We start from the raw sequence: 20721 nt of genomic DNA, 5'->3' as shown, positions 1-20721 counted from the left end.
GCTGCTGCGCCCTGCGATTGGCGCGATCGATACGATCGGCGATCGCGCCAATCCGGGGGGGGGGGGGGGTTTGCCGGTGTCTGCTGTTGCCAGGCACCGGCCTAGGATCGAGTACATCGGTACTCGATCCTAGCCTGGGACCTCATTGTTTCAGCCAATCTGATTGGCTGAAACAATGAGAAACGCTGTGATTGGCTGTTCAGAATTGAACAGCCAATCACAGCGATCGAGAGGCTTGGGGGGCGGCGCCATATCCCTAGATGCCGAGGCCATCTTCCGTGAGGTAAGATGGCGTCGGAAATTTAATGCGATCACCGCGACTTAACACCCGATGTTGCATTAATTAGCATGACATACTATCCCGTCACTGGGAATTTAAGTCCTAGGTCACCTTGACGGGATAGTACGTCATATGGGATAAAGGGGTTAAAGTGGATAATTGATTTGTCCTTTTTTTTTTTTTAATTTACATTAAAAAAACACAAAATAAAAGCATTGGGCACCTAAACGTTTAAAAAAATAAAGTCCAAGTGGGCATTACCAGAGAGATTTCACTGGGGTTGTGGTTTTTTTTTTCCCCAGCCTTCTTTTGATTGGTCAGTGTCAGAAATGGGAAGAAGCACACGCCCCCAGTGAAATCTCTCTGGTAAAGCCCACTTGGATTTAATTTTTACTTTAACTGTTTAAAGGGAATCTGTCAGCACAGAATGACTGGTCATATCACGTACAAGCGATCAATGGCGATAGAGAGACTAAATAAAAAAAAACAAAAAAACATTTTACTTTGCTCTGCAGCTACGATTATATTGTGTGGCCATAACAACATGAAACATTTGGCTAAGGTATGTTTAACAGATAATCAAGTGATAACGACGACTTGGCTCCCACCAGCAACCTAAGGGGGTGTGTCCATATAATCTACACTGACACGCCCCCAATGCACTTGCAGGGGTATTTGCATGTGGCTTTAAATCTAATTTTTTTCAGGACTGGTATGTCAGATTACTACAAGACTGGGGTAATTTTTACTGTTTTACTAGGACGGATAGAGCCATAACACTAATTTCATTAGTAAAACGTACTGACAGGTTCCCTTTAAGAGACATGTTCTACTTGGTGACTGTCCCCCAGCCGCGGGATCCTCGCTGAGTCTCTGCTGCTGCTTTCTGTTGGTGGCTGTAGCACTGTCCCTGGAAAAACAAGGTGTTTTTATTTAGTTTTCATTTTTTCAATTTTTATTGTTAAACAAACTGCAGCCACGGCGTTTTTTTTTTTTTCCGAAAGTGGAAAATTCCTTAAAATCTGTAAACACCTACTCACCAGGTATTTACAAAACAATAGTCAGGAAAACACATCTAGAATGTAAGTCTACAAGGGATCCCAACTCACAGATATGAAGCAATCACTGGACACAAATGCATGGCAAAATAATGTTTAACGCAAAACAAAAGCCACATTATAAAACCAAGTAAAAAGTGATGGAGGCCGATGTTCAAGCTACAGGTGCTTCTCAAAATCAGAATATCATCAAAAAGTTAATTTATTTCAGTTCTTCAATACAAAAAGTGAATCTCATATATTATATAGAGTCATTACAAACAGAGTGATCTATTTCACGTGTTTATTTCTGTTAATGTTGATGATTATGGCTTACAGCCAATGAAAACCCAAAATTCATTATCTCAGTAAATTAGAATAATTAACAAAAAACACCTGCAACACCTTAGTCTGTTTCAGTAGCTCCACAATCATGGGGAAGACTGCTGACCTGACAGATGTCCAGAAGACAGTCACTGACACACTCCACAAGGAGGATAAGCCACAAAAGGTCATTGGTAAAGAAGCTGGCTGTTCACAGAGTGCTGTATCCAAGCAGATTAATGGAAAGTTGAGTGGAAGGAAAAATGTGGTAGAAAAAGGTGCACAAGCAACCGGGATAACTGCAGCCTGGAAAGGATTGTTAAGAAAAGGTCATTCAGAAACTTGTGGGAGATTCACAAGGAGTGGACTGCTGCCGGAGTCATTGCTTCAAGAGCCACCACACACAGACGTATCCAGGACATGGGCTACAAGTGTCGCATTCCTTGTGTCAGCCACTCATGAACAATAGACAACGCCAGAAGCGTCTTTCCTGGGCCAAGGAGAAAAAGAACTGGACTGTTGTCAATGGTCCAAGGTGTTGTTTTCAGACGAAAGTAAATTTTGCATTTCATTTGGAAATCGAGGTCCCAGAGTCTGGAGGAAGAGTGGAGAGGCCACAATCCAAACTGCTGGAGGTCTGGTGTGAAGTCTCCACAATCAGTGATGGTTTGGGGAGCCATGTCATCTGCTGGTGTAGCTCCACTGTGTTTTATCAAGACCAAAGTCAGCGCAGCCGTCTACCAGGAGATTTTACAGCATTTCATGCTTCCCTCTGCCGACAAGCTTTTTGGAGATGGAAATGTCATTCTCCAGCAGAACTTGGCCCCTGTCCACACTGCCAAAAGTGCCAATACCTGGTTTACAAACAACAGTATCACTGTGCTTGATTGGCAGCAAACTCGCCTGACCTTAACCCCATAGAGAATCTATGGAGTATTGTCAAGAGGAAGATAAGACACCAGACCCAACAATGCAGGCCAGCTGAAGGCTGCTATCAAAGCAACCTGGGCTTCCAGAACCCCTCAGCAGTGCCACAGGCTGATCGCCTCCATGCCACGAAGCATTGATGCAGTAATTGATGCAAAAGACGTCCCAACCAAGTATTGAGTGCATTTACTGAACATACATTTCAGTAGGCCAACATTTCGGATTTTAACCCCTTCAAGTCGCGGCCCTTTTTCGTTTTTGTGTTTTCGTTTTTCGCTCCCCTCCTTCCCAGAGCCATAACTTTTTTATTTTTCCGTCAATTTGGCCATGTCAGGGCTTATTTTTTGCGGGACGAGTTGTACTTTTGAACGACATCATTGGTTTTACCATGTCATGTACTAGAAAACGGGAAAAAAATTCCAAGTGCGGTGAAATTGCAAAAAAAGTGCAATCCCACACTTGTTTTTTGTTTGGCTTTTTTGCTAGGTTCACTAAATGCTAAAACTGACCTGCCATTATGATTCTCTAGGTCATTACGAGTTCATAGACACCTAACATGTCTAGGTTATTTTTTATCCAAGTGGTGAAAAAAAATTCCAAACTTTGCTTAAAAAAAAAAAAAAAAAAAAGTGCAATTTTCCGATACCCGTAGCGTCTCCAATTTTCGTGATCTCGGGTCGGGTGAGGGCTTATTTTTTGCGTGCCGAGCTGATGTTTTTAATGATACCATTTCGGTGCAGATACGTTCTTTTGATCGCCCGTTATTGCATTTTAACGCAATGTCGCGGCGACCAAAAAAACGTAATTCTGGCGTTTCGGATTTTTTTCTCGCTACGCTGTTTAGCGATCAGGTTAATGCTTTTTTTTATTTGATAGATCGGGCGATTCTGAACGCGGCGATACCAAATATGTGTAGGTTTGGGGTTTTTTTTAATTGTTTTATTTAGGATGGGGCGAAAGGGGGGTGATTTAAACTTTTATATTTTTAATATTTTTTTCACATTTTTAAAAACTTTTTTTTTTCACTTTTGCCATGCTTCAATAGCCTCCAAGGGAGGCTAGAAGCAGGCACAACCCGATCGGCTCTGCTACATAACAGCGATCATCAGATCGCTGTTATGTAGCTGAAATGCAGGTGTGCTGTGAGCGCTGAGCACAGGGGGGCGCTCACAGCTACCGGCATCAGTAACCATAGAGGTCTCAAGGACCTCTATGGTTACCTTCCTGATGCATCGCCGACCCCCGATCATGTGACGGGGGTCGGCGATGACGTCATTTCCGGCCGCCCGGCCGGATGCGGTAGTTAAATGCCGCTGTCTGCATTTGACAGCGGCATTTAACAGGTTAATAGCGGCGGGTGAATAGCGATTTTACCCGCCGCTATTGCGCGCACATGTCAGCTGTACAAAACAGCTGACATGTCGCGACTTTGATGTGCGCTCACCGCCGGAGCGCACATCAAAGCAGGGGACCCGACATGCGCAGTACATGTACGGCGCATGTCGCGAAAGGGTTAAAATCTTTTTTCGAGCCGGTGTTATAATTTATTCTAATTTACTGAGAATAACGACTTTTGGGTTTTCATTGGCTATAAGCCATAATCATCAACATTAACAGAAATAAACACGTGAAATAGATCACTCTGTCTGTAATGACTCTATATAATGTATGAATATGTATTGAAGAACAGAAATAAATTAACTTTTTCATGATATTTTAGTTTTGTGAGAAGCACCTGAATATATCACTGTAATAACAGCAAGGATGAGGTTACAGCACACGTTATATCTATTGCTCCACTAGGTGGTGCTAGAAGACTTTGCAAAATACAAATGAGACTAAAATACACTGCTCAAAAAAATAATGGGAACATATAAACAGCAGAATCTAACTCCAATCAAATCAAACTTCTGTGAAATCAAACTGTCCACTTAGGAAGCAACACTGAGTGACAATCAATTTCACATGCTGTTGTGCAGATGGAATAGACAACAGGTGGAAATTATTGGCAATTATCAAGACACCCTCAATAATAGTATATGCACATGTTGCAGATTTGACTGTGGAATTTTCTGTGCAGATTCTGCTTTTCTTGGCAGAAAATGCAGGTCAGAAACTGCGCTTTTTTTTAGTATGTGCACACATTGCAGATTTTTGTGTGGATTTCTTCCTTTTTTTCCCCCTGTGGATTTCTATTATGGATTGGGTGCAGAAACGCAGATCTGCAAAAAGAAGTGACATGGTCCTTTTTTGAATCTGCTGCGTTTTCCGTGCAGATTTTTCCGCACCATTAGCACAGCATTTTTTTGCCATTGATTTACATTGTACTGTAAAGCACTTGCGGATCTGCGGCTTTTCTGTGTGGAAAAAAATGCTGCGCATCAGGAAATCCGCAACGTGTGCACATAACCTTTAGGAGTGGTTCTGCAGATGGGGACCACAGACCACATCTCAGTACCAATGCTTTCTGGCTGATGTTTTGGTCACTTTTGAATGTTGGTTGTGCTTTCTCACTTGTGGTAGCATGAGACGGACTCTACAACCCACACAAGTGGCTCAGGTAGTGCAGCTCATCCAGGATGGCACATCAATGCGAGCTGTGGCAGGAAGGTTTGCTGTGTCTGTCATCGTAGTGTCCAGAGGCTGGAGGCGCTACCAGGAGACAGGCCAGTACACCAGGAGATGTTAAGGGGGCCGTAGGAGGGCAACAACCCAGCAGCAGGACCACTACCTCAGCCTTTGTGCAAGGAGGAACAGGAGGAGCACTGTCAGAGCCCTGCAAAATGACCTCCAGCAGGCCACAAATGTGCATGTGTGTGCACAAACAGTTAGAAACCGACTCCATGAGGATGGTCTGAGTGCCTGACGTCCACAGATGGGGGTTGTGCTCACAGCCCAACACCGTGCAGGACGCTTGGCATTTGCCACAGAACACCAGGATTGGCAAATTTGCCACTGGTGCCCTGTGCTCTTCACAGATGAAAGCAGGTTCACACTGAGCACATGTGACAGACGTGACAAAGTCTGGAGACGCCATGGAGAGTGATCTGCTGCCTGCAACATCCTTCAGCATGACCGGCTTGGTAGTGGGTCAGTAATGGTGTGGGGTGGCATTTCTTTGGAGGGCCACACAGCCCTCCATGTGCTTGCCAGAGGTAGCCTGACTGCCATGAGGTACCGAGATCCTCAGACCTCTTGTGAGACCATACGCGGTGCGGTTGGCCCTGGGTTCCTCCTAATGCAGGACAATGCCAGACCTCATGTGGCTGGAGTGTGTCAGCAGTTCCTGCAAGATGAAGGCATTGAAGCTATGGACTGGCCCGCCCGTTCCCCAGACCTGAATCCGATTGAACACATCTTGGACATCATGTCTCACCCCATCCACCAAGGTCACGTTGCACCACATACTGTCCAGGAGTTGGCGGATGCTTTAGTCCAGGTCTGGAAGGGATCCCTCAGGAGACCATCTGCCGCCTCATCAGGAGCATGCCCAGGCATTGTAGGGAGGTCATACAGGCACGTGGAGGCCACACATACTACTAAGCATCATTTCCTTGTCATGAGGCATTTCCACTGAAGTTGGATCAGCCTGTAACTTCATTTTCCACTTTGATTTGTTATGTTTTATTGTTCTCTTCACATTCCACTAGGTAATGAATACAGATTTGCACCTGGAATATTTCATTCAGAGATATCTAGGATGTGGGATTTTAGTGTTCCCTTTATTTTTTTGAGCAGCGTACAATAGAAAAACAACAATGAGACCAAAACTACGATACTAAGAAGCCTCAGTTGTGGTCATGAGACATCAGCCTCCACCTTGGACACTGATGTGTGTTTCGCCACAGGCTTGGTGCTCATTTTACATTTTTATCTGTGAATCTCGTATGTCGTGATGGGGCTGTCTAAAGCAGTGAAAGCTGAATCTCCACCAACCTAAACTGGCCTGACAGCTCCTCAGTGCCCCTCCTCCTTGCCACTGATTCTCCCTCAACCTAGCCTGACTGACAGCTCCTCAGTGCCCCTCCTCCCTGTCACTGATTCTTCACCCACCTAGCCTGACAGCTCCTCAGTGCCCCTCCTCCCTGACACTGATTCTTCACCCACCTAGCCTGACAGCTCCTCAGTGCCCCTCCTCCCTGCCACTGATTCTCCACCCACCTAGCCTGACTGACAGCTCCTCTGTGCCCCTCCTCCCTGACACTGATTCTCCACCCACCTAGCCTGACTGACAGCTCCTCAGTGCCCCTCCTCCCTGTCACTGATTCTCCACCCACCTAGCCTGACTGACAGCTCCTCAGTGCCCCTCCTCCCTGCCACTGATTCTCCACCCACCTAGCCTGACTGACAGCTCCTCTGTGCCCCTCCTCCCTGACACTGATTCTCCACCCACCTAGCCTGACTGACAGCTCCTCAGTGCCCCTCCTCCCTGTCACTGATTCTCCACCCACCTAGCCTGACTGACAGCTCCTCAGTGCCCCTCCTCCCTGTCACTGATTCTCCACCCACCTAGCCTGACTGACAGCTCCTCAGTGCTCCTCCTCCCTGTCACTGATTCTCCACCCACCTAGCCTGACTGACAGCTCCTCAGTGCCTCTCCTCCCTGTCACTAATTCTCCACCCACCTAGCCTGACTGACAGCTCCTCAGTGCCCCTCCTCCCGGACCCTGATTCTCCACCCACCTAGCCTGACTGACAGCTGCTGGCACTGTTTATGGGGGTATTCTGGCTGCTGGCACTGTTTATGGGGGCATTCTGGCTGCTGGCACTGTTTATGGGGGTATTCTGGCTGCTGGCACTGTTTATGGGGGTATTCTGGCTGCTGGCACTGTTTATGGGGACATTCTGGCTGCTGGCACTGTTTATGGGGGTATTCTGGCTGCTGGCACTGTTTATGGGGGTATTCTGGCTGCTGGCACCTTTTATGGGGGCATTCTGGCTGCTGGCATTGTTTATGGGGACATTCTGGCTGCTGGCACTGTTTATGGGGACATTCTGGCTGCTGGCACTGTTTATGGGAACGTTCTGGCTGCTGGCACTGTTTAAGGGGGTATTCTGGCTGCTGGCACTGTTTATGGGGACATTCTGGCTGTTGGCACTGTTTGTGGGGGCATTCTGGCTGGCACTGTTTATGGGGATATTCTGGCTACTGGCACTGTTTATAGGGGCATTCTGGCTGCTGGCACTGTTTATGCGGACGTTCTGGCTGCTGGCACTGTTTATGGGGGTATTCTGGCTGCTGGCACTGTTTATGGGGACATTCTGGCTGTTGGCACTGTTTGTGGGGGCATTCTGGCTGCTGGCACTCTTTATGGGGTATTCTGGCTGCTGGCACTGTTTATGGGGACATTCTGGCTGCTGGCACTGTTTATGGGGTATTCTGGCTGCTGGCACTGTTTATGGGGACATTCTGGCTGCTGGCACTGTTTATGGGGACATTCTGGCTGCTGGCACTGTTTATGGGGGCATTCTGGCTGCTGGCACTGTTTATGGGGATATTCTGGCTGCTGGCACTGTTTATGGGGACATTTTGGCTGCTGGCACTGTTTATGGGGGCATTCTGGCTGGCACTGTTTATGGGCTATTCTGGCTGCTGGCACTGTTTATGGGGGCATTCTGGCGGCTGGCACTGTTTATGGGGACATTCAGGCTGGCACTGTTTATGGGGGTATTCTGGCCGCTGGCACGGTTTATGGGGGCATTCTGGCTGCTGGCACTGTTTATGGGGACATTCTGGCTGCTGGCACTGTTTATGAGGCATTCTGGCTGCTGGCACTGTTTATGGGGGCATTCTGGCTGCTGGCACTATTTATGGGGCATTCTGGCTGCTGGCACTGTTTATGGGGGCATTATGGCTGCTGGCACTGTTTATGGGGGCATTCTGGCTGCTGGCACTGTTCATGGGGACATTCTGGCTGCTGGAACTGTCTATGGGGACATTCTAGCTGCTGGCACTGTTTATGGGGGTATTCTGGCTGGCACAGTTTATGGGGATATTCTGGCTGCCGGCATTGTTCATGGGGACATTCTGGCTGCTGGCACTGTTTATGGGGCATTCTGGCTGCTGGCACTGTTTATGGGGGTATTCTGGCTGCTGGCACTGTTTATGGGGGCATTCTGGCTGCTGGTCCTGTTTAAGGGGCATTCTGGCTGCTGGCACTGTTTATGGGGGCATTCTGGCTGCTGGCACTGTTTATGGGGGTATTCTGGCTGGCACTGTTTATGGGGGCATTCTGGCTGCTGGCACTGTTTATGGGGGCATTCTGGCTGCTGGTCCTGTTTAAGGGGCATTCTGGCTGCTGGCACTGTTTATGGGGGCATTCTGGCTGCTGGCACTGTTTATGGGGGTATTCTGGCTGCTGGCACTGTTTATGGGGTATTCTGGCTGCTGGCACTGTTTATGGGGGCATTCTGGCTGCTGGCACTGTTTATGGGGGTATTCTGGCTGCTGGCACTGTTTATGGGGTATTCTGGCTGCTGGCACTGTTTATGGGGGCATTCTGGCTGCTGGCACTGTTTATGGGGGCATTCTGGCTGCTGGCACTGTTTATGGGGGTATTCTGGCTGCTGGCACTGTTTATGGGGGCATTCTGGCTGCTGGCACTGTTTATGGGGCATTCTGGCTGCTGGCACTGTTTATGGGGGTATTCTGGCTGCTGGCACTGTTTATGGGGACATTCTGGCTGCTGGCACTGTTTATGGGGGCATTCTGGCTGCTGGCACTGTTTATGGGGATATTCTGGCTGCTGGCACTGTTTATGGGGACATTTTGGCTGCTGGCACTGTTTATGGGGGCATTCTGGCTGGCACTGTTTATGGGCTATTCTGGCTGCTGGCACTGTTTATGGGGGCATTCTGGCTGCTGGCACTGTTTATGGGGGCATTCTGGCGGCTGGCACTGTTTATGGGGACATTCAGGCTGGCACTGTTTATGGGGGTATTCTGGCCGCTGGCACGGTTTATGGGGGCATTCTGGCTGCTGGCACTGTTTATGGGGACATTCTGGCTGCTGGCACTGTTTATGAGGCATTCTGGCTGCTGGCACTGTTTATGGGGGCATTCTGGCTGCTGGCACTATTTATGGGGCATTCTGGCTGCTGGCACTGTTTATGGGGGCATTCTGGCTGCTGGCACTGTTTATGGGGACATTCTGGCTGCTGGAACTGTCTATGGGGACATTCTAGCTGCTGGCACTGTTTATGGGGATATTCTGGCTGCTGGCACAGTTTATGGGGATATTCTGGCTGCCGGCATTGTTCATGGGGACATTCTGGCTACTGGCACTGTTTATGGGGCATTCTGGCTGCTGGCACTGTTTATGGGGGTATTCTGGCTGCTGGCACTGTTTATGGGGGCATTCTGGCTGCTGGTCCTGTTTAAGGGGCATTCTGGCTGCTGGCACTGTTTATGGGGGCATTCTGGCTGCTGGCACTGTTTATGGGGGTATTCTGGCTGGCACTGTTTATGGGGGCATTCTGGCTGCTGGCACTGTTTATGGGGGCATTCTGGCTGCTGGTCCTGTTTAAGGGGCATTCTGGCTGCTGGCACTGTTTATGGGGGCATTCTGGCTGCTGGCACTGTTTATGGGGGTATTCTGGCTGCTGGCACTGTTTATGGGGTATTCTGGCTGCTGGCACTGTTTATGGGGGCATTCTGGCTGCTGGCACTGTTTATGGGGGTATTCTGGCTGCTGGCACTGTTTATGGGGTATTCTGGCTGCTGGCACTGTTTATGGGGGCATTCTGGCTGCTGGCACTGTTTATGGGGGCATTCTGGCTGCTGGCACTGTTTATGGGGGTATTCTGGCTGCTGGCACTGTTTATGGGGGCATTCTGGCTGCTGGCACTGTTTATGGGGCATTCTGGCTGCTGGCACTGTTTATGGGGGTATTCTGGCTGGCACTGTTTATGGGGGCATTCTGGCTGCTGGCACTGTTTATGGGGGCATTCTGGCTGATGGCACTGTTTATGGGGGCATTCTGGCTGATGGCACTGTTTATGGGGGCATTCTGGCTGCTGGCACTGTTTATGGGGTATTCTGGCTGCTGGCACTGTTTATGGGGTATTCTGGCTGCTGGCACTGTTTATGGGGCATTCTGGCTGCTGGCCCTGTTTATGGGGCATTCTGGCTGCTGGCACTGTTTATGGGGGCATTCTGGCTGCTGGCACTGTTTATGGGGTTATTCTGGCTGCTGGCACTGTTTATGGGGTATTCTGGCTGCTGGCACTGTTTATGGGGCATTCTGGCTGCTGGCCCTGTTTATGGGGGCATTCTGGCTGCTGGCACTGTTTATGGGGGCATTCTGGCTGCTGGCACTGTTTATGGGGGTATTCTGGCTGGCACTGTTTATGGAGGCATTCTGGCTGCTGGCACTGTTTATGGGGATATTCTGGCTGCTGGCACTGTTCATGGGGACATTCTAGCTGCTGGCACAGTTTATGGGGATATTCTGGCTGCCGGCATTGTTCATGGGGACATTCTGGCTGCTGGCACTGTTTATGGGGCATTCTGGCTGCTGGCACTGTTTATGGGGGTATTCTGGCTGCTGGCACTGTTTATGGGGGCATTCTGGCTGCTGGTCCTGTTTAAGGGGCATTCTGGCTGCTGGCACTGTTTATGGGGGCATTCTGGCTGCTGGCACTGTTTATGGGGGTATTCTGGCTGGCACTGTTTATGGGGGCATTCTGGCTGCTGGCACTGTTTATGGGGGCATTCTGGCTGATGGCACTGTTTATGGGGGCATTCTGGCTGCTGGCACTGTTTATGGGGGCATTCTGGCTGCTGGCACTGTTTATGGGGGTATTCTGGCTGCTGGCACTGTTTATGGGGTATTCTGGCTGCTGGCACTGTTTATGGGGGCATTCTGGCTGCTGGCACTGTTTATGGGGGCATTCTGGCTGCTGTCACTGTATATGGGGGCATTCTGGCTGCTGGCACTGTTTATGGGGGTATTCTGGCTGCTGGCACTGTTTATGGGGGCATTCTGGCTGCTGGCACTGTTTATGGGGCATTCTGGCTGCTGGCACTGTTTATGGGGGCATTCTGGCTGCTGGCACTGTTTATGGGGGTATTCTGGCTGGCACTGTTTATGGGGGCATTCTGGCTGCTGGCACTGTTTATGGGGGCATTCTGGCTGATGGCACTGTTTATGGGGGCATTCTGGCTGCTGGCACTGTTTATGGGGGCATTCTGGCTGCTGGCACTGTTTATGGGGGTATTCTGGCTGCTGGCACTGTTTATGGGGTATTCTGGCTGCTGGCACTGTTTATGGGGCATTCTGGCTGCTGGCCCTGTTTATGGGGCATTCTGGCTGCTGGCACTGTTTATGGGGGCATTCAGGCTGCTGGCACTGTTTATGGGGGTATTCTGGCTGGCACTGTTTATGGAGGCATTCTGGCTGCTGGCCCTGTTTATGGGGCATTCTGGCTGCTGGCACTGTTTATGGGGGCATTCTGGCTGCTGGCACTGTTTATGGGGGTATTCTGGCTGGCACTGTTTATGGGGGCATTCTGGCTGATGGCACTGTTTATGGGGGCATTCTGGCTGATGGCACTGTTTATGGGGGCATTCTGGCTGCTGGCACTGTTTATGGGGGCATTCTGGCTGCTGGTCCTGTTTAAGGGGCATTCTGGCTGCTGGCACTGTTTATGGGGGCATTCTGGCTGCTGGCACTGTTTATGGGGGTATTCTGGCTGGCACTGTTTAGGAGGCATTCTGGCTGCTGGCCCTGTTTAGGGGGCATTCTGGCTGCTGGCACTGTTTATGGGGGCATTCTGGCTGCTGGCACTGTTTATGGGGGTATTCTGGCTGGCACTGTTTATGGAGGCATTTTGGCTGATGGCACTGTTTATGGGGGCATTCTGGCTGCTGGCACTGTTTATGGGGGCATTCTGGCTGCTGGCACTGTTTATGGGGGTATTCTGGCTGCTGGCACTGTTTATGGGGGCATTCTGGCTGCTGGCACTGTTTATGGGGACGTTCTGGCTGCTGGCACTGTTTATGGGGGTATCCTAATAATAATAAATAATAATAATTTTATTTATATAGCGCCAACATATTCCGCAGCGCTTTACAACTTATAGAGGGGACTTATACAGACAATAGACATTACAGCATAACAGAAATCACAGTTCAAAACAGATACCAGTAGGAATGAGGGCCCTGCTCGCAAGCTTACAATCTATGAGGAAAAGGGGAGACACGAGAGGTGGATGGTAACAATTGCTTTAGTTATTTGGACCAGCCATAGTGTAAGGCTCGGGTGTTCATGTAAAGCTGCATGAACCAGTTAACTGCCTAAGTATGTAACAGTACAGACACAGAGGCTATTAACTGCATAAAGTGTATGAGAAGATGGAGGAACGTGATTATGTTGTTGTTTTTTTATTAATAGGCCACACAGGGATAATTAGGTTAATGCGTTGAGGCGGTAGGCCAATCTGAACAAATGAGTTTTTAGGGCACGCTTAAAACTGTGGGGATTGGGGATTAATTGTATTAACCTAGGTAGTGCATTCCAAAGAATCGGCGCCGCACGTGTAAAGTCTTGGAGACGGGAGTGGGAGGTTCTGATTATTGAGGATGCTAACCTGAGGTCATTAGCAGAGCGGAGGGCACGGGTAGGTTGGTAGACTGAGACCAGAGAGGAGATGTAGGGTGGTGCTGAGCCATGGAGTGCTTTGTGGATGAGGGTAGTAGTTTTGTACTGGATTCTGGATTGGATGGGTAGCCAGTGTAATGACTGGCACAAGGTAGAGGCATCGGTGTAACGGTTGGCGAGGAATATGATCCTGGCAGCAGCATTCAGGACAGATTGGAGCGGGGAGAGTCTGGTAAAAGGTAGGCCAATTAGTAGAGAGTTACAATAGTCCAGACGAGAATGAATAAGTGAGACAGTAAGAGTTTTTGCAGAGTCAAAAGTAAGAAAAGGGCGAATTCTGGAAATGTTTTTGAGATGCAGATAAGAAGAGCGAGCCAGTGATCGGATGTGGGGGGTGAATGAAAGCTCGGAATCAAGGATGACTCCAAGGCAGCGGGCATGTTGCTTTGGAGTAATGGTGGAACCGCACACAGAGATGGCAATGTCGGGCAAAGGTAGGTTTGTAGAGGGAGAGAACACGAGGAGTTCAGTTTTTGACAGGTTCAGTTTCAGATAGAGGGAGGACATGATGTTAGAGACAGCGGTAAGACAATCACTGGTGTTTTCTAAAAAGGTCGGCGTGATAACAGGAGAAGAGGTATATAATTGGGTGTCGTCAGCATAGAGATGGTACTGGAAACCAAATCTACTGATTGTTTGTCCAATAGGGGCAGTATACAAAGAGAAGAGGAGGGGGCCTAGGACTGATCCTTGAGGAACCCCAACAGTAAGGGGAAGGTGAGAGGAGGAGGAACCAGCAAAACAAACAGTGAAGGATCGGCCAGAGAGATAGGAGGAGAACCAAGAGAGAACGGTGTCCTTGAGGCCGATGGAGCGGAGCATAGTGAGGAGGAGCTGATGATCCACAGTGTCGAATGCTGCGGAGAGATCCAAGAGAATTAGCATGGAATAGTGACCATTAGATTTAGCTGTTAGTAGGTCATTAGAGACTTTAGTGAGGGCAGATTCAGTAGAATGTAAAGAGCGGAAACCAGATTGAAGAGGGTCGAGAAGAGAATTATCTGAGAGATAGCGGGTAAGACGGGAGTGGACCAGGCGTTCCAAGAGTTTAGAGATGAAGGGAAGATTAGAGACAGGTCTATAATTAGCGGCACAATTTTGATCGAGGGAGGGCTTTTTAAGTAGTGGATGTATGATGGCATGCTTAAATGAGGAGGGAAAAATACCGGAAGTGAGGGAAAGGTTGAATATTTTTGTTAGGTGAGAGGTGACAGCCGGGGAAAGGGACTGGAGGAGATGCGACGGAATGGGGTCGCTGGTGCAAGTGGTCGGGCGAGAAGATGCAAGGAGCCTGCTTACTTCTTCTTCTGTAACTGGTTCAAAGTCAGAGAGCGAACTAGATGCAGTGGGGGAGGGAGGACAGTGCTTGGTATTCAGAGATTGGGAAATGATTTCCTGTCGAATGTGGTCAATTTTTTCTTTGAAGTAATTGGCCAGATCGTCAGCGCGGAGATCTGTGGTTGGGGCCTGCTCTCTTGGGTTGAGTAGGGACCGGAAAGTGTCAAAGAGACGTTTAGGGTTATTGGACAGCGAGGTGATGAGGGTGTTGAAATAGGTTTGTTTGGAGAGGTGAAGGGCAGAGTTGTATGTTTTTAACATGAACTTATAATGGATGAAATCTTCGGGCAGATTAGATTTTCTCCACAGACGTTCGGCGCACCTGGAGCACCGCTGCAGGAAACGTGTTTGCAGCGTGTGCCACGGTTGTCGCCGTCTGTGCCGAGTTGTTCTATGTATAGGAGGTGCAGCTTCATCCAGGGCACTTTGCAGGGTTTCATTGTAATGCTTCAGAGCAGAATTAGGACAAGAGATGGATGAGATTGGGGCCAATGAAGACTGCAAGTTCTTCATAAGTTTCTGGGTGTTAATGGCCTGTATGTTTCTATAAGTGTGGAAAGTGGGGGTGACCTGAGCGGGATGGCAGTTCTTGATAGAGAATGAAAGAAGGTTGTGGTCAGAGAGCGGGAGAGGGGAGTTTGTGAAATCATCCAGTGAGCAAAGCCGGGAGAAGACCAAATCAAGGGAGTTTCCATCATCATGTGTTGGAGAGTTAGTATGCTGCGAGAGGCCGAAAGAGGAGGTTAGAGATAAAAGGTGAGAAGCAGATGGGGAGAGGGGAGAAGCAATTGGGATATTGAAATCACCCATGATGAGGGTGGGGGTGTCATAAGAGAGAAAGTGTGGAAGCCAGGTGGCAAAATGATCCAGGAACTGGTGAGAGGGGCCGGGAGGACGATACACCACCGCCACTCGCATGGAGAAGGGGACGTAGAGTCTGACAGCATGGACCTCAAAGGAAGAGAATACAAGTGAGGGTACTTGGGGGATAACTTGGAAGGTACATTTGGGTGAAAGTAGCAGACCTTGCTGGCACTGTTTATGGGGACATTCTGGCTGTTGGCACTGTTTGTGGGGGCATTCTGGCTGCTGGCACTCTTTATGGGGTATTCTGGCTGCTGGCACTGTTTATGGGGACATTCTGGCTGCTGGCACTGTTTATGGGGTATTCTGGCTGCTGGCACTGTTTATGGGGACATTCTGGCTGCTGGCACTGTTTATGGGGACATTCTGGCTGCTGGCACTGTTTATGGGGATATTCTGGCTGCTGGCACTGTTTATGGGGACATTTTGGCTGCTGGCACAGTTTATGGGGGCATTCTGGCTGGCACTGTTTATGGGCTATTCTGGCTGCTGGCACTGTTTATGGGGACATTCTGGCTGCTGGCACTGTTTATGGGGGCATTCTGGCTGCTGGCACTGTTCATGGGGACATTCTGGCTGCTGGCACTGTTTATGGGGGTATTCTGGCTGGCACTGTTTATGGGGGCATTCTGGCTGCTGGTCCTGTTTAAGGGGCATTCTGGCTGCCTGCACTGTTTATGGGGGCATTCTGCCTGCTGGCACTGTTTGTGGGGGCATTCTGGCTGCTGGCCCTGTTTATGGGGCATTCTGGCTGCTGGCACTGTTTATGGGAGCATTCTGGCTGGCACTGTTTATGGGGACATTCTGGCTGGCACTGTTTATGGGGACATTCTGGCTGCTGGCCCTGTTTATGGGGGTATTCTGGCTGCTGGCACTGTTTATGGTGGCATTCTGGCTGCTGGCCCTGTTTATGGGGCATTCTGGCTGCTGGCACTGTTTATGGGAGGATTCTGGCTGCTGGCACTGTTTATGGGGGTATTCTGGCTGCTGGCCCTGTTTATGGGGGTATTCTGGCTGCTGGCACTGTTTATGGGGGCATTCTGGCTGCTGGCACTGTTTATGGGGCATTCTGGCTGCTGGCACTGTTTATGGGAGCATTCTGGCTGCTGGTACTGTTTATGGGGGAATTCTGGCTGGCACTGTTTATGGGGACATTCTGGCTGCTGGCCCTGTTTATGGGGGTATTCTGGCTGCTGGCACTGTTTATGGGGCATTCTGGCTGCTGGCACTGTTTATGGGGGCATTCTGGCTGCTGGCACTGTTTATGGGGGTATTCTGGCTGGCACTGTTTATGGGGGCATTCTGGCTGCTGGCACTGTTTATGGGGGCATTCTGGCTGATGGCACTGTTTATGGGGGCATTCTGGCTGCTGGCACTGTTTATGGGGGCATTCTGGCTGCTGGCACTGTTTATGGGGGTATTCTGGCTGCTGGCACTGTTTATGGGGTATTCTGGCTGCTGGCACTGTTTATGGGGCATTCTGGCTGCTGGCCCTGTTTATGGGGCATTCTGGCTGCTGGCACTGTTTATGGGGGCATTCTGGCTGCTGGCACTGTTTATGGGGGTATTCTGGCTGGCACTGTTTATGGAGGCATTCTGGCTGCTGGCCCTGTTTATGGGGCATTCTGGCTGCTGGCACTGTTTATGGGGGCATTCTGGCTGCTGGCACTGTTTATGGGGGTATTCTGGCTGGTACTGTTTATGGGGGCATTCTGGCTGATGGCACTGTTTATGGGGGCATTCTGGCTGATGGCACTGTTTATGGGGGCATTCTGGCTGCTGGTCCTGTTTAAGGGGCATTCTGGCTGCTGGCACTGTTTATGGGGGCATTCTGGCTGCTGGCACTGTTTATGGGGGTATTCTGGCTGGCACTGTTTAGGAGGCATTCTGGCTGCTGGCCCTGTTTAGGGGGCATTCTGGCTGCTGGCACTGTTTATGGGGGCATTCTGGCTGCTGGCACTGTTTATGGGGGTATTCTGGCTGGCACTGTTTATGGGGGCATTTTGGCTGATGGCATTGTTTATGGGGGCATTCTGGCTGCTGGCACTGTTTATGGGGGTATTCTGGCTGCTGGCACTGTTTATGGGGGCATTCTGGCTGCTGGCACTGTTTATGGGGACGTTCTGGCTGCTGGCACTGTTTATGGGGGTATCCTGGCTGCTGGCACTGTTTATGGGGACATTCTGGCTGTTGGCACTGTTTGTGGGGGCATTCTGGCTGCTGGCACTCTTTATGGGGTATTCTGGCTGCTGGCACTGTTTATGGGGTATTCTGGCTGCTGGCACTGTTTATGGGGACATTCTGGCTGCTGGCACTGTTTATGGGGACATTCTGGCTGCTGGCACTGTTTATGGGGATATTCTGGCTGCTGGCACTGTTTATGGGGACATTTTGGCTGCTGGCACTGTTTATGGGGGCATTCTGGCTGGCACTGTTTATGGGCTATTCTGGCTGCTGGCACTGTTTATGGGGACATTCTGGCTGTTGGCACTGTTTATGGGGGCATTCTGGCTGCTGGCACTGTTTATGGGGTATTCTGGCTGCTGGCACTGTTTATGGGGACATTCTGGCTGCTGGCACTGTTTATGGGGGCATTCTGGCTGCTGGCACTGTTTATGGGGGCATTCTGGCTGCTGGCACTGTTCATGGGGACATTCTGGCTGCTGGTACTGTCTATAGGGACATTCTAGCTGCTGGCACTGTTTATGGGGCATTCTGGCTGCTGGCACAGTTTATGGGGACATTCTGGCTGCTGGCATTGTTCATGGGGACATTCTGGCTGCTGGCACTGTTTATGGGGGTATTCTGGCTGGCACTGTTTATGGGGGCATTCTGGCTGCTGGTCCTGTTTAAGGGGCATTCTGGCTGCTGGCACTGTTTATGGGGGCATTCTGGCTGCTGGCACTGTTTGTGGGGGCATTCTGGCTGCTGGCCCTGTTTATGGGGCATTCTGGCTGCTGGCACTGTTTATGGGAGCATTCTGGCGGGCACTGTTTATGGGGACATTCTGGCTGGCACTGTTTATGGGGACATTCTGGCTGCTGGCCCTGTTTATGGGGGTATTCTGGCTGCTGGCACTGTTTATGGTGGCATTCTGTCTGCTGGCCCTGTTTATGGGGCATTCTGGCTGCTGGCACTGTTTATGGGAGGATTCTGGCTGCTGGCACTGTTTATGGGGGTATTCTGGCTGCTGGCCCTGTTTATGGGGGTATTCTGGCTGCTGGCCCTGTTTATGGGGGTATTCTGGCTGCTGGCACTGTTTATGGGGCATTCTGGCTGCTGGCACTGTTTATGGGAGCATTCTGGCTGCTGGTACTGTTTATGGGGGAATTCTGGCTGGCACTGTTTATGGGGACATTCTGGCTGCTGGCCCTGTTTATGGGGGTATTCTGGCTGCTGGCACTGTTTATGGGGGCATTCTGGCTGCTGGCACTGTTTATGGGGGCATTCTGGCTGCTGCCCCTGTTTATGGGGGTATTCTGGCTGCTGGCACTGTTTATGGGGGTATTCTGGCTGCTGGCACTGTTTATTGGGGCATTCTGGCTGCTGGCACTGTTTATGGGGGTATTCTGGCTGCTGCCCCTGTTTATGGGGGTATTCTGGCTGCTGGCACTGTTTATGGGAGCATTCTGGCTGCTGGCACTGTTTATGGGGGTATTCTGGCTGCTGCCCCTGTTTATGGGGCATTCTGGCTGCTGGCACTGTTTATGGGAGCATTCTGGCTGCTGGCACTGTTTATGGGGGTATTCTGGCTGCTGCCCCTGTTTATGGGGGTATTCTGGCTGCTGGCACTGTTTATGGGGGTATTCTGGCTGCTGGCACTGTTTATTGGGGCATTCTGGCTGCTGGCCCTGATTATGGGGCATTCTGGCTGCTGGCACTGTTTATGGGGCATTCTGGCTGCTGGCCCTGTTTATGGGGCATTCTGGCTGCTGGCACTGTTTATGGGGCATTCTGGCTGCTGGCCCTGTTTATGGGGGTATTCTAGCTGCTGGCACTGTATATGGGGTATTCTGGCTGGCACTGTTTATGGGGCATTCTGGCTGCTGGCACTGTTTATGGGGGTATTCTGGCTGCTGGCACTGTTTATGGGGGTATTCTGGCTGCTGGCCCTGTATATGGGGCATTCTGGCTGCTGGCCCTGTTTATGGGGTATTCTGGCTGCTGGCACTGTATATGGGGTATTCTGGCTGCTGGCACTGTTTATGGGGACATTCTGGCTGCTGGCACTGTTTATGGGGGCAGTCTGGCTGCTGGCACTGTTTATGGGGCATTCTGGCTGCTGGCACTGTTTATGGGGACATTCTGGCTGCTGGCACTGTTTATGGGGGCAGTCTGGCTGCTGGCACTGTTTATGGGGGTATTCTGGCTGGCACTGTTTATGGGGGCATTCTGGCTGCTGGCACTGTTTATGCGGGTATTCTGGCTGCTGGCACTGTATATGGGGGTATTCTGGCTGCTGGCACTGTTTATGGGGTATTCTGGCTGCTGGCACTGTTTATGGGGGTATTCTGGCTGCTGGCACTGTTTATGGGGTATTCTGGCTGCTGGCACTGTTTATAGGGGCATTCTGGCTGCTGGCCCTGTTTATGGGGGTATTCTGGCTGCTGGCCCTGTTTATGGGGTATTCTAGCTGCTGCCACTGTTTATGGGGGTATTCTGGCTGCTGGCACTGTTTATGGGGGCATTCTGGTTGCTGGCCCTGTTTATGGGGGTATTCTGGCTGCTGGCCCTGTTTATGGGGTATTCTAGCTGCTGCCACTGTTTATGGGGGTATTCTGGCTGCTGGCACTGTTTATGGGGACATTCTGGCTGCTGGCACTGTTTATGGGGTATTCTGGCTGCTGGCACTGTTTATGGGGACGTTCTGGCTGCTGGCACTGTATATGAGGTATTAGGGCTGGCACTGTTTATGGGGGTATTCTGGCTGCTGGCACTGTTTATGGGGGTATTCTGGCTGCTGGCACTGTATATGGGGTATTCTGGCTGCTGGCACTGTTTATGGGGACGTTCTGGCTGCTGGCACTGTATATGAGGTATTAGGGCTGGCACTGTTTATGGGGGTATTCTGGCTGCTGGCACTGTTTATGGGGGTATTCTGGCTGCTGGCACTGTGTATACGGGGTATTCTGGAGGGCGCTGTTTTGGGTGGCTTCCATTCTGGCACTGTAAGGCAGGGTGCTATATCATGCAATGTTTATGGAGAAATTCTAGCACCGTTTATTGGGCTGCTTCATGTGGTATGTGGGGTCTCGGTGTTTTGGGGGCATCACTATCACTAACATTATGGA

At 50.3% G+C, this 20721-nt stretch overlaps 1 protein-coding gene across 1 annotated transcript in view; it reads left to right on the top strand.

Annotated features, from left to right (window-relative positions):
* The first annotated feature begins 263 nt into the window (after positions 1-263).
* Positions 264-20721, top strand: part of CCDC81 (coiled-coil domain containing 81) — an 82344-nt gene continuing 61886 nt past the window's right edge. Inside the window, exon 1 of the mRNA XM_077298580.1 lies at positions 264-283. The gene's annotated coding sequence lies outside the window, so the exon portion shown is untranslated. The remainder of the gene's footprint in view (positions 284-20721) is intronic.

The sequence above is a fragment of the Ranitomeya variabilis genome, chromosome 3 (genome assembly GCF_051348905.1).
Source record: "Ranitomeya variabilis isolate aRanVar5 chromosome 3, aRanVar5.hap1, whole genome shotgun sequence".
NCBI lineage: Eukaryota > Metazoa > Chordata > Amphibia > Anura > Dendrobatidae > Ranitomeya > Ranitomeya variabilis.
This window is presented reverse-complemented; position numbering and strand designations above follow the sequence as displayed.